This window comes from Macaca mulatta, chromosome 2, assembly GCF_049350105.2.
Source record: "Macaca mulatta isolate MMU2019108-1 chromosome 2, T2T-MMU8v2.0, whole genome shotgun sequence".
In the NCBI taxonomy this organism is placed as follows: domain Eukaryota; kingdom Metazoa; phylum Chordata; class Mammalia; order Primates; family Cercopithecidae; genus Macaca; species Macaca mulatta.
This window is the reverse complement of record NC_133407.1, coordinates 200759575-200771376: the sequence shown is the minus strand read 5'-3', so window position 1 is coordinate 200771376 and position 11802 is coordinate 200759575.

Genomic DNA, 11802 nt, shown 5'->3' with positions numbered 1-11802 from the left:
CTAACAAAGGTTACAATTCATTTTTTAGCTTTTTATTCTATTGAGAATGTATTATTATATTATAAGTTGTATCTTACTGGCTTCTCTTGAGATCACAAAACCGTCATATTTCTCAGATCTGAACAGTCAGCCATCACTTGAAACATCTGCTTTCCATGTTTACGGAATTACCTAAGAGCTATTATAGACCCTCATCTCTCCTCTGTTCTCCTTGCCCATATATATTCTCTCTCTCTCTCTCCATAGATAGATAGATGAATAGATAGATAGATAGGTAGATGCTCACATATGTGTGTATATGCAATTACAGCATTTATATATGTATACATATATCAGCAGGTATCTATCAGCATGTGTATATATGTATATGTGTCAGCATGTGTATTTGTGTGTGTATATATACACATACACATATATATATATGCTGAAATTGTCTTTACCACATAATTTAGCTCTCATCACAGCAGCATATAATGTTGTTTTGCATAATAGTATCTTACCCTGTTTTTGGTATTTATATTATGGAGCAAGGAATTTGTATTTTCATTGGATCCACATTTGTGTTGAGCACATCACATTTTGCAGAGTGGTCATTTTGTGCAATCTTATTGTTGGCAATTAATGCAGCAGTCAAACGATTTTTTTTTCACCTTTCCTTGAATCTGAAGAAAAGGCCAAAAAAAAATTGGTTTACTACAGCATAAGAGTGATAATGGAGCCATTCTTCACAGAATAGGTGTAATCCAAAAGCAAAGCTTTTTATTTACAATTATATTTGCTTTCAATATTTACTTTTTATCCATTATCAAATAAATCTGAGAGTTTTAAATGTTGCATGATAAATTATATGAAAAAAGGGAATTTCAAATTTGCTAACATAAAACAAGTAGACAAATTCAGCATTTAGGCAATTTGCCATTAAGCTGGACTTTCAGCAGGATAAGTTATTCTGATTATCAAATTATCAGTTATTCTGATAATTTAGTAAAATTATTGGTAATCATTTTAAAGGAGAACAGGAAGGATTAAATTAAAAATCTCTTCAAAACTTCTCTTCTGTAATAGCAGGGTGTAGGGGACAAAATTAATATGTTTTCTTCACTGATCACAAAGTTCATGGCCGAGGCTCCTATAACAAAGGACAGATTGACAAGAGAAAAGCATACAAATGTATTTAACATAAGTTTCATTTGACACAGGAGCCTTCAGAAATGAAGACCCAAAGAAACAGGGAAATGTGTGTAGTTTATGGACAGGTTTGCAATATACATTATTTAAGAACAACAGGGTATGCTTTAGCAGAAGCAAACTGGGGAGAATTTAGCAAGACTTGTTCATTTAGATTCTTCTTAGATTCCTTCTGTGACACTCCTTTCCTCTGGGTATAGAACAAAACACCTATCACATGAGGGTCTTCAGCAAGGAGAAAGATCAGAGAATGAGCTTCCCAGGTTTTATGGCCTGCTTCAGGGGAGAAGAGGGAGGGGAAGGTGACAGTGACCTTCCTACTTCTGCTGTTTCCTCAAATGCCAAGGTGCCATATCTTGGGGCAGCACGTCTTGTCAAGGGTCAGCTTTTATTTTAAAAAGTGTGGAAGAACTTGTTTTTTTTATCATCATATGAAGCTAAAATTCTGAACTGTTTATAAAACTTCATAGTCATGTAGCAGCAGCAAATCCATATGGTTCTGCAGTAGCTGGATTCTTACCTCCTGAGAGGAAATAATTCATCTGAGGGACATAAGGCAGAGTGATAGACTGAGGCAAGTTTTAGAGCAGGAGTGAGAGTTTGTTAAAAAGTTTTAGAGCAAGAACAAAAGGAAGTAAAGTACACTTGGAAGAGGGCCAAGTGTATTTAAGTTGTGTATTAAGTGTATCAAGAGGGCAACTTGAGAGATCCAAATGGCTATCTGACCCTTGGCTTAGGCTTTTATGCATTGTCATTATCCTGGGGTTTGTGTTTCTCCTCCACTGATTCCTCCCTGGGGTGGGATATCTGTTTGCACAGTGGCCTGCCTATACTTGGGAGGGACCACATGTGCAGTATGTTTACTGAAGTTATGCACATGCTCATTTGAGATGTTTTTACTTTACCAGTTGAATGTTCCTAGAGGAAGGTCACATACCAGTTAAACTCAGCCATTTTGCCTCTTAATGCACATACTTGAGTCCATTCACCCAAATCCTGAGATTTTATTAGAAAGCTGCTGATCACCAACTTTAGCTGTTTCTATCTATTAGGAGACTGCCCTTCGCTGGTGTTGGCTGCAAACAATTAATCGAGAGAGACCATTTAACAGCCACCTGACCACCACCTGGTGCTCACCTGACATTCCTGGCTGGTGGGGCTAGGGAAGGGGGCCATCTCCCGCCCTGCTCATGTCTGCCTAGCTACATACTCTAATAGTCAAGTTTGGGAGAAAGTATTTTCTCTTTAAATACAAAAATAATTTAAATTTAAGAAGAAAGGTATTGGGAGTGAATTACATTATGAAGTTTCTATATTTATTTTTTGGTAAAAATTTAGGCTCTCAATCACTTATTTCATTTATTATCTGTGATATTCTGGCTGCAGTTGAAAGAATTTTAGAATATGAAAATGGAAGAAAATTAAAATGTCAATAAAACACTGTGTGTTCATGTTTTCTCTCTCAAGATTATTTTATAATCAAATTTTCTTTTCTATGGTTTAGACTTATTACTGAAGATCCATTAACAGAGAACCTAGCAAACTGTCTTCTTAGAGCACTTCTTGTCAGTAACTTGGGAAGGTTGGCATATAACACAAAAGCTGAATCCTTTCCTCTGTCCCAATTTTTTTAACCTAAGAAACATTGCAAATAGCAGGAAGACCAATTTCAGAAAGAGAGAGAAAAACAGAGAGAGAGGAAGAGAGGAAGAAAGAGAAACAGAGAAAGAGGAAGAGAGATAGAGACAGAGAGAGGCAGATAAACACAGAGAAATGGAGTCAACCATGTGTTCTTTGCCTAAAATCAGATTAAAATTCAAAATGATTTACTTTCAAAAGTTGAGGATAGAAGAAAAAAGTTAGGTTCAAGAAACGTGCAGTCCTAGTAAATAAATAGAATGAAGACTATTCTGATTTTAGAATAGTTTAAGTGTATGGAGTCAAATAGAGTAGCAGTTGAGAACATAAGCCAAATAGACACACAGCCTTGATTCAGATCTTCCTTCTGCCACATCCTACTCCTCTGAACTCATGTAAGCCCTTGGACATTTCTAAATCTCTTTCCTCATTTATAACATATAGCAAAGAGTAATACATTCATAGAATTATTGAGGCATCAATAAGAATACACATGAAACAGTGTTCTGCACAGAACCTCATAAACGAGGAAGAAAAATTAACTATCACTCTTAGCAATTTCACCAATTAACTCAAAAAAATTGTTGAATGCCTACTGGCAATGTGATAGAAGTTGCAGATATAGTCGTAAATAGATCAAATTTTTTACCCTGTTAGATGTTACATTATAGTGAGAGGACACAAACAATAAACAAGTAAATATAAATGTCTGAAAAATGCTATAGAAAAATAAACCAGTATCATGTAAAACATTTTTCTCATAGATAACATTTTGATACTGCCTCTACTGATTACAAGTGGTAACAGTTCATCCAAATGTATATACCTAGGTGTATACATATAGCCTAGGTATGGAGTTGTCTATACTGTCTAGGCTTGTGTCAGTACACTCTATCATGTCTACACAATGATGGAATCACCTAAGGATGATTTCTCAAAACATATCCCCATAGTTAAGTGACATGTGACAGCATAAAACACAAGAAACATAGAGAAATGGGGCAGTGGAAGGAGATGTAGACCCTAGAGAGAATTTTGAGATTGAAGATGTTGTAACATGTTTTTTCAGCTTATAATCATGTGGAAAAAAGTGATTATGAAGACAAGAGAAGAGGACAATTGGTAGATTGATGACCTCGAATAGGTGAGAGGGAGTGGGTTCGAATGGACAAATCGAGGAGCTGGTGTTAAAGTGGAAGAGCCAGGAGAGTTCATCCACTTTAACAGGACCGAGAGCAAGAAAGTGAGTACTAATGTGGGTGTGTTGGTGGTTGGCAGAAGATATGGGGAAAATTCTCCTCTGTTTTGTTTTATTCTTGATGAAATAACAAGCAAGATCATTTGCTGAAACATTAATCCTTGAGGAAGATGAGTTGGAAGTTTGAGAAATGAGAGTGAGAAGACTGAAAGAATGAAGAAAATACAGTAGAACTGACAAGAGTGATTTTAATGACAGATAATCTGAATGTGTAATGAGAAAAAAAAAATGGATGTGAGGGGGTGAAGGTCCACTTGCATAAATCTTACTGGCTTCTTATTTGAGGGAACGGAGGCTATTCAAATGTCTGCTATTTCCTGCCCAGAAAGAGTTTGGGCTTTAAAAATGTTGTCCCTTCTTTTTCCATCTCTTCAGAAAAGCAGTAACTTTTCTCAAGGCCCACAGAGATAAAAGACTCCTAATCATTCACTTAGGATGGTGGGTGTCTACTTACTCTACGCTGGCGTATTTAAGAGACCCTCTTCAGGGACCAGTCCCAGAATAAAGGGTTTTCTCCTAAATAACCTTTTGTTATCGCTTGTGCTAAGTACAGTTGCCTTTCTTACTCAACTTACACAATATACAGTATATATTTTTGAGGGCCTATGTTATACCAGGCTTTGTTCTAGGCACCGTGAAGAAAACACAAAACAAAACACATTTGTGTGACCTTCAGCAAGACATAGAGCCTCCTTGAGCCTCCATTATCTCATACGCAAATTAGTATATTTAAGGTATGATGAATAATATATTTTAAAATCTGTTTGAAAATATGTTGCAAACATATTCTGTATATAAAATTCCAGAAATATTGTAAAGAAGCAGGGAAATACTCTACAAGTTTTTAATTTTATACTTTCTCTACTAAGCATTTATTTCTACTATAGGGGATTAAATATTAGTCTATTTTCTATTCTTATGCCTGATGGTTTTTCTTGTTTTGGTGAAGTTACCAAGAAGGAATAAACGACAAAAAAATTAAAGGTAGGAAGAGAAAGCAAGGACAATTATTTGATTGTTATAATCTAAGTGAGTGATTTAGGCCCCCATTATAAACAGAAAAGATTTTCCCTGAATTTCAGATTTCTCTCAAAAACTCCTGTAGCTTCTCTGGCACATACAATCAAGAAGAAATATCACATTTCTGGTTTATAAAGTAAAACCTGAGAACCAGCGACTTAAATTGCATTTTAGGGGCAGCAGATTCTTTACCGCTGAGCAATGTGCTACTTGAAGCATTAAGGATGATACTGGACATAAAATATAGGGTTTTGTTTACCATCATCCTATTTCAAAAACATCATCCTCCCATCTCAAAACATATGCTGTTGCTTAAATGCTTGGCAACTCCCATTATTTTTAGATCTTTTTTCTTCCTTTCCCCAAGTTTATAGATTTTCTCTTTACTAGAGATATTTAAGAAGTTCTGGTTATTGCTGTGCAACAAACCATTCCAAACTTTGTGGCATAAAGTATCATTAATTTTATGCTCATGGATTCGGTAGGTTAGAAATTCAAGACACAGCTGGGATAGCTTGTCTTGGGGTGTCTTTACAGCAGTCTGTGAAGTCTGGGGCTCCAGCTGGGATGTTGTGATACTGTGGTGACTCAAATGGCTAAGAATTGGAATCATCATCAGAATCCCGTAACAGGCGCTAAGGCTGAACTGGATTGGGACTGTGGACCCACAAAAGACCTTTATTGGTAGCTGGGATTTTTACAGCAGAGCAGCTGGATTCCAAGGGTAAGCCTCTGCACAGCAAATGTGGAAAGAACCAGGAAGAAGTTGTATGAACTTGAATGACCTAAACTCAGATATCAATAACCTTTCTTTATTAATTGGAGCAGTCACAATCTTACCATGATTCAAGGGGACAGGTCATAGACCTTGCCTCTTGATGAGAGAAGTGTCAAAAATGTGTGGTCATTTAAAAATGTCCCCATAATATATACACTTATTAGGTACCCACAACAATTTCAATAAATACATAATTAAGTACATTAAAAAGTTACTGCATAAACTACATATAAGGGCTAAATATAGAGCACCGAGTAATCGCTAAATGTATGAGTGAGGAGGAGTGTGTTTTATTCACTGTTGGTTGCTTTCCCATCATTCATTCACTTCAACAAACAGTTCACATACCTCAAGGGTAACAGGTAAGTCCATTCCAGTAGAGGGCCTGATGGGTCTAAGGGAACACAGGTTTAGTCAAACAGTACATGGTGTTCTCTGGACCCAGAATTAGTCCTGGAAAGAGCATGCATAACAATTCAGATGACTGGGATGCATTTTCAGAGACGGCTGAGAAGCTATCTAGCTTTTGTTGCTCTGCCTCTGAATATGATCGCGTGTGGCTTGAGACTGATCAATGGTCTGTTGCAGCCATATTGGTAACAGCTTGAGAAAGAAGCAACATGCGGAGCCAAGTAGAGCAAAGAGATTCCCAGACAAATGGAGGCAGAGCTTTTGTTGAACCAAGTCTGCTCAGAGCCCTTTTGTTGCACTTCTCAGTTCCTTACACCATAAATTAGCTACCCTGACTTGGTTAGCTACACTGACTTGGATTTTGTGTGTTTTGTGTTCACAATCTGTGTTCAGAAGCATTGTTACTGATACAATCTATATAAAAGAGATAAATTAAATGTAAAGGGAAATGATTTAGTCTCAAATCCTCTTAAGATAGTTATCACGTAATCCTTTTATGCTTTTATTGATGATTTCTTTAGATTTGTGTGATTGTAAAACTGTTTTAGTTGGAGAATGATGGAAATTGAATAAAAACAAATAATCCAAATCACATTTCTCAAACATAATTAATAACTGGTCTTTTTGTTCGTCTAAATTTACCTTAATTTTAAAATGTATTCTATGTGCTTTTCTTAAGTAGAAGGGAATACAATTTTGAGACAGGAAAGCTTTTTATGTTATAGATTAATTGATGACTTTTTCAGCCTTCATAATGCAGAGAGAACATGTCGTCAATTCGTGTTTGGAGTTTCCACAAACTTCTTTATTGCTGTCTAAATACTTCTGTTACATTGCTACATTGTTATGTATGTCTGCCTCCCATTACCTTGTGAGCACTCCCAGAGTTTATCTTAGTTCCTAGCGCGTAAGGAGTGCCCAATAGATTGCTGAATCGATGAATGAATACGCAGATGGAAATCAGAGTAAAGAGTATGAGAAAAAGGTGATGAGTAAATTAATTAAACTCTTCTGATTATGTTGTAGTATGAGTAATTTTTTAGGATAGTTCAGTAGTCATATTTTTGGCACTATATTATAGGGCAGAATGTGGTTTACTCAAAATTAGTTTAATTATGCACACTTGAAACATGTGCAGCTTAATTAACAATTGTTGATCTTAAATCATCCAGATAAATATATTAACTTTTGAATATATGCTAATCCTATGCATAGGTACATTATTAGTCTAAGCAACTTAATAGTTTTCTTGAATTATTTTTCTCCAAAGTACTACAAGCATAGTACTTTTTTAAATTATAAATGTATTAGCTCATTTTAAAAAGTCAGATTTTAAAAAATGTTAACACCTCTCTCCAAAATATTTTACTTTCCCATTGAGAGAGGCATAAAGTGGGATCAATGAGATTGCTGGGTTTGGCGAGGCAATTAAAAATTCTGACTTAAGAAGCAATGTTCTATAATCTTGAAAAACCTCAAGTTCTTTTTCGATAAAGAGAAGTATACTTGGAAGGTTAAGTTGCTTTTAAGTCAAATTGTTAAAATCCTGCAATATCAGGAATATTAATATGGGATTGTATATCTTATATGTATATAAATTCACATTGGCAATGCTTGGAAATTATCATTTATAATTTCTTATTTTTAAAAATGGTCTTTGGAAGCCTAAACAATATTTTAAAATTTACATATTAATTAATGATTATAGTACTTTTAAATTTTTGGCAACAGTACCTTTAGCATCCATCCCTCTCCCTGTTGCCAGTGTGGACACCTTTTTATTTTTTCACATTTCAGTTATAATTAATTTAAAAATGGAAGTTGGTTATTGTTTTAACATTTGTTAACTTGATTCTCATTCTTGAAGGACAGTTTGTTTTTAATTTTATTGCAAACTGATATTATAATTGTATATATTTATGGAATACAAAGCTATGATGTATGTGTATAATGTGAAATGATTAAATCAAGCTAATTAACATATCCATCACTTCAACTACTTATTTTCTGTGGTGAGGACATGTTTTTTGTTTGTTTGTTAAGTTTTAGTTTTTGGAAAGAGTGCTAGACTTGAAACTGAATTAATATCCACACTCTATCTGTGTTTCTGTATTGTGAATTTCAGCAAATTCCCTAGTCTTTGAAAACATTATTTCTTCTTCTATCCAAACAGGTTAAGACTAGATATTTCACACCAATTTTTGCTAAAATTTAATCTGATTGTATGTTGAAATTATAGCAGATACAGAATAAATAACCAATTTTTTTAGTAATCCATTTCTTCATAACTTACTTCCTATGGTATTGAAACTAGGCCTCATAAAACTTAGAAACTAGGCCTCACATAGAAAAAATTAACACCAGGTGGCTCTGGATAGGGTCCCACCCTGCCTCGATAGGGTCCCACCCTGCCAATTCCGGGAAACAACCCCATGGGGTCCCACCCTGCCAATTCCGGGGGTCCCACCCTGCCTCGAAGTTCCCGGAATCAGCAACTCCAAGAAAAAACCTCATAAGGTCCTGCTCTAACCAATTAGAACAAAACACCTTGCTCAGGCCATAGCTAGACCCAATTACCACGCGCCTAAAGCTTTGTTTGAATTTCGCGCCTTAAGCTGTGTTTGAACTTGTGTTTGCCTATATAAACAACCTGTAACAAGCACTCGGGGTCCCAGGGCCAACTTAGAGCTTGGGACCCTAGCGCGCTAGTAATAAATAACTCTCTGCTGTGAATCTTGTGTCGGTGGTCCTTCGCGGCGACCCCTGCCCAGGAGGGAATCGACAGTTCGGTTCCAACAGTATTCCACACAGTAGCTTTTCCAAATGCCTTTCATTTTCCAAGCCCTTAAAGACATGTTGCGTAATTTTGTCTTGTAGGTTTGAAAACAAAAACAGGTATAAAACCCCACATACTTCATTTACTCTATTTTTACTTCCCCACCACAATCACAGACACACACACATAAACACTCACTTTTATACACCAAGAGAAGAGGCATTTTAGAGAGATGACTTGTGCATAACCTCTACAGAGAACAGGTAGGTAAGACATTGAATACATACCATCTATACTCCCTCATTGTGGAAAATACAAGGTCTATTAATAAATAGGCATTCCATATAAAAACTCAGGTTTTTATTAGGCTGGTTTTAAAATACGCTCCTTCCCCATGTTCAGGGCTGCTCTGGCTACCAGGTGAGGGCAAATACTTCTGCAGGGCCTCTGTTTATATTATAATTTAAGTCATCTCAAAACAGGCATGTCAGTACCATTCTGGTAGCATAACCTCACTCAATCCTATGAAAGAAATATCTACCAATATGCTGTGTAAATACCTCTGTTACGTTGTTTACAGTGTTGTACATGTCTTTGATATGGCTTGGCTGTGTCCCCACCCAAATCTCATCTTGAACTGTAGTTCCCATAATCCCCTTGTGTCATGGGAGGGATCCGGTGGAAGGTAATTTAATCATGGGGGTGGTTCCCCTCATGCTGCTCATGCTGTTCTGATAGTGAGTTAGTTCTCATGAGATTTGTTGGTTTTATAAGGGGTTTCCACCTTTGCTGGGCTCTCAGTCTTCTCACTCCTACTACCATGTGAAGAAGTACGTGTTCACTTCCCCTTCTGCCATGATTGTAAGTTTCCTAAGGCCTCCCCAGCCATACAGAACTGAGTCATTTAAACCTCTTTCCTTTATAAATTCCCCAGCATCAGGTATTCCTTCATAGTAGTGTGAAAATGAACTAATACAGTCTGCTTCCCATTACATTGTGAGCACTTCCAGAGTTTATCTTAGTTTCTAGCATTGTGCTAGTAGTAGATCTCAATAGATTGCACTCTTCTGGAACCAGAAGGCCAGCTACAGGGTCCCAGGAGTACCCCACACGTATTTATTCTGAATTTTGCAGTTCCTCAAATATTAATCCCATATGCAGGGGGCCTGGGCCTCCATTAGTCCTCCTCCAGGCTCCAGTACTCAGTCATGTTGGCACTGCCTTCCAAGGCCCATCTCAGGCACCAGAGGAGGACTTAAAAGTTTCAAGGAAGGCAGGTCAAAGAACAGACGACCCCTGAGGTACAGGGCAGGAAAAGAAGCCTTACTTGTCCAGGTTACTTTTTTAAATTTCTGAAGCTGAGCAGGCTCTAGAAGTAACTTGAGCCAGAGGCATTAAAAGCTATTTTACTCAAAGATGAAGAGCTCAGTTTTTCCCAAACAGAAGGAGAATTTCTGAAAGAGGGAAGATTAACTTATATGTGGAGCTAGTGATTATGTCAAAGATTTGAATTTTAAAAAGTACTTGTCTTAGGCAGGTCAAGCTTCTGTAACAAAGTCCCATAGACAGGGTGGCTTGTAAAGAAGAGAAATTTATTTCTCACAGTTTTGGAAGCTGGAAGTCCAAGATCACAGTGCTAGCACAGCTGACTTCTGGTGATCGCCCTCTTCTGGGGTGCAGACTGCTGACATTTCCTTGTTTCTTTGCAGGAAGAAGAGCAAGCTCTCTAGGGTTGCTTTTGTTGTTTGTTTGTTGTTTTTGTTTTATAAGAACACTAATCCTATTCATGAAGGCTCCACCATCAAAACCTAATTAACTCCCAAAGGCCTCACCTCCTAAAACCATCACATTGGGGGTTAGAATTTTAACATATGAATTCACGGAGGACATAAACATTCAGTCCCCAACAGTACCCAATCTATGTAAATATAATGAGTCCAATATAAGGAAATGGGATTGTATACATGTTAAAGTACTTTTTAATGTAGTATTTCATTGAATGTAAAAACTTTGTGTGTCACTGTGAAATGCTACCAATTTTTGTCATCTCGATAGTTTTGCAAAACACATAAATTGGTTACACCATGCTCGACTTTGCTTGAAATTTTTTTCATGTTATTTTGAGGAATTTTGTAATTTTACCTGCCTTCAATAACGTTGTATATGTGTGTGTGCATATATGTGTGTGTTGGAAGGCACAACTTGAATTACTGTGGATATTTTACTTTCTGTGATACTGTAAAACGTGTTGCTTTGTCAGAAAATGCGTAACTGTGGTTATTCCTCTAAGGATTCAAGGCACATCTCACTGGTGTTTCTCTATGCTTTTTGCTTTTGTTTTGTTTCAATGCTAATACTGTAAAACATTTCAAAATATGTTAAATGCCAATTAAATTCAACACCTATAGTATCAGCAATTGATAACTGGTAAAAACTCCACCAATGTGGAAGTCATTTGAATACCTATAACTAACTTCATATGTGTACATTATGAAGGGAAATTTATCTTAAATCTGAAAAATGGTAAATTAATGATTGTTGATTTTTGTTACCATGCTAAAACATTTTCCAATAATCCTGCCAGCAATAGATGCCTTCGAGGTTTTGCTAGGGCCAAAGTTCCCTTTGAGCTCAGACTCGCCTCATCTTGGCACCTTCCCATCTCAACTACCTGCCGTGTGCGTGTCTTCTTTCTGCCTTAGGGTCTTCTGTTCCCACTTGGTCTGCTCACTA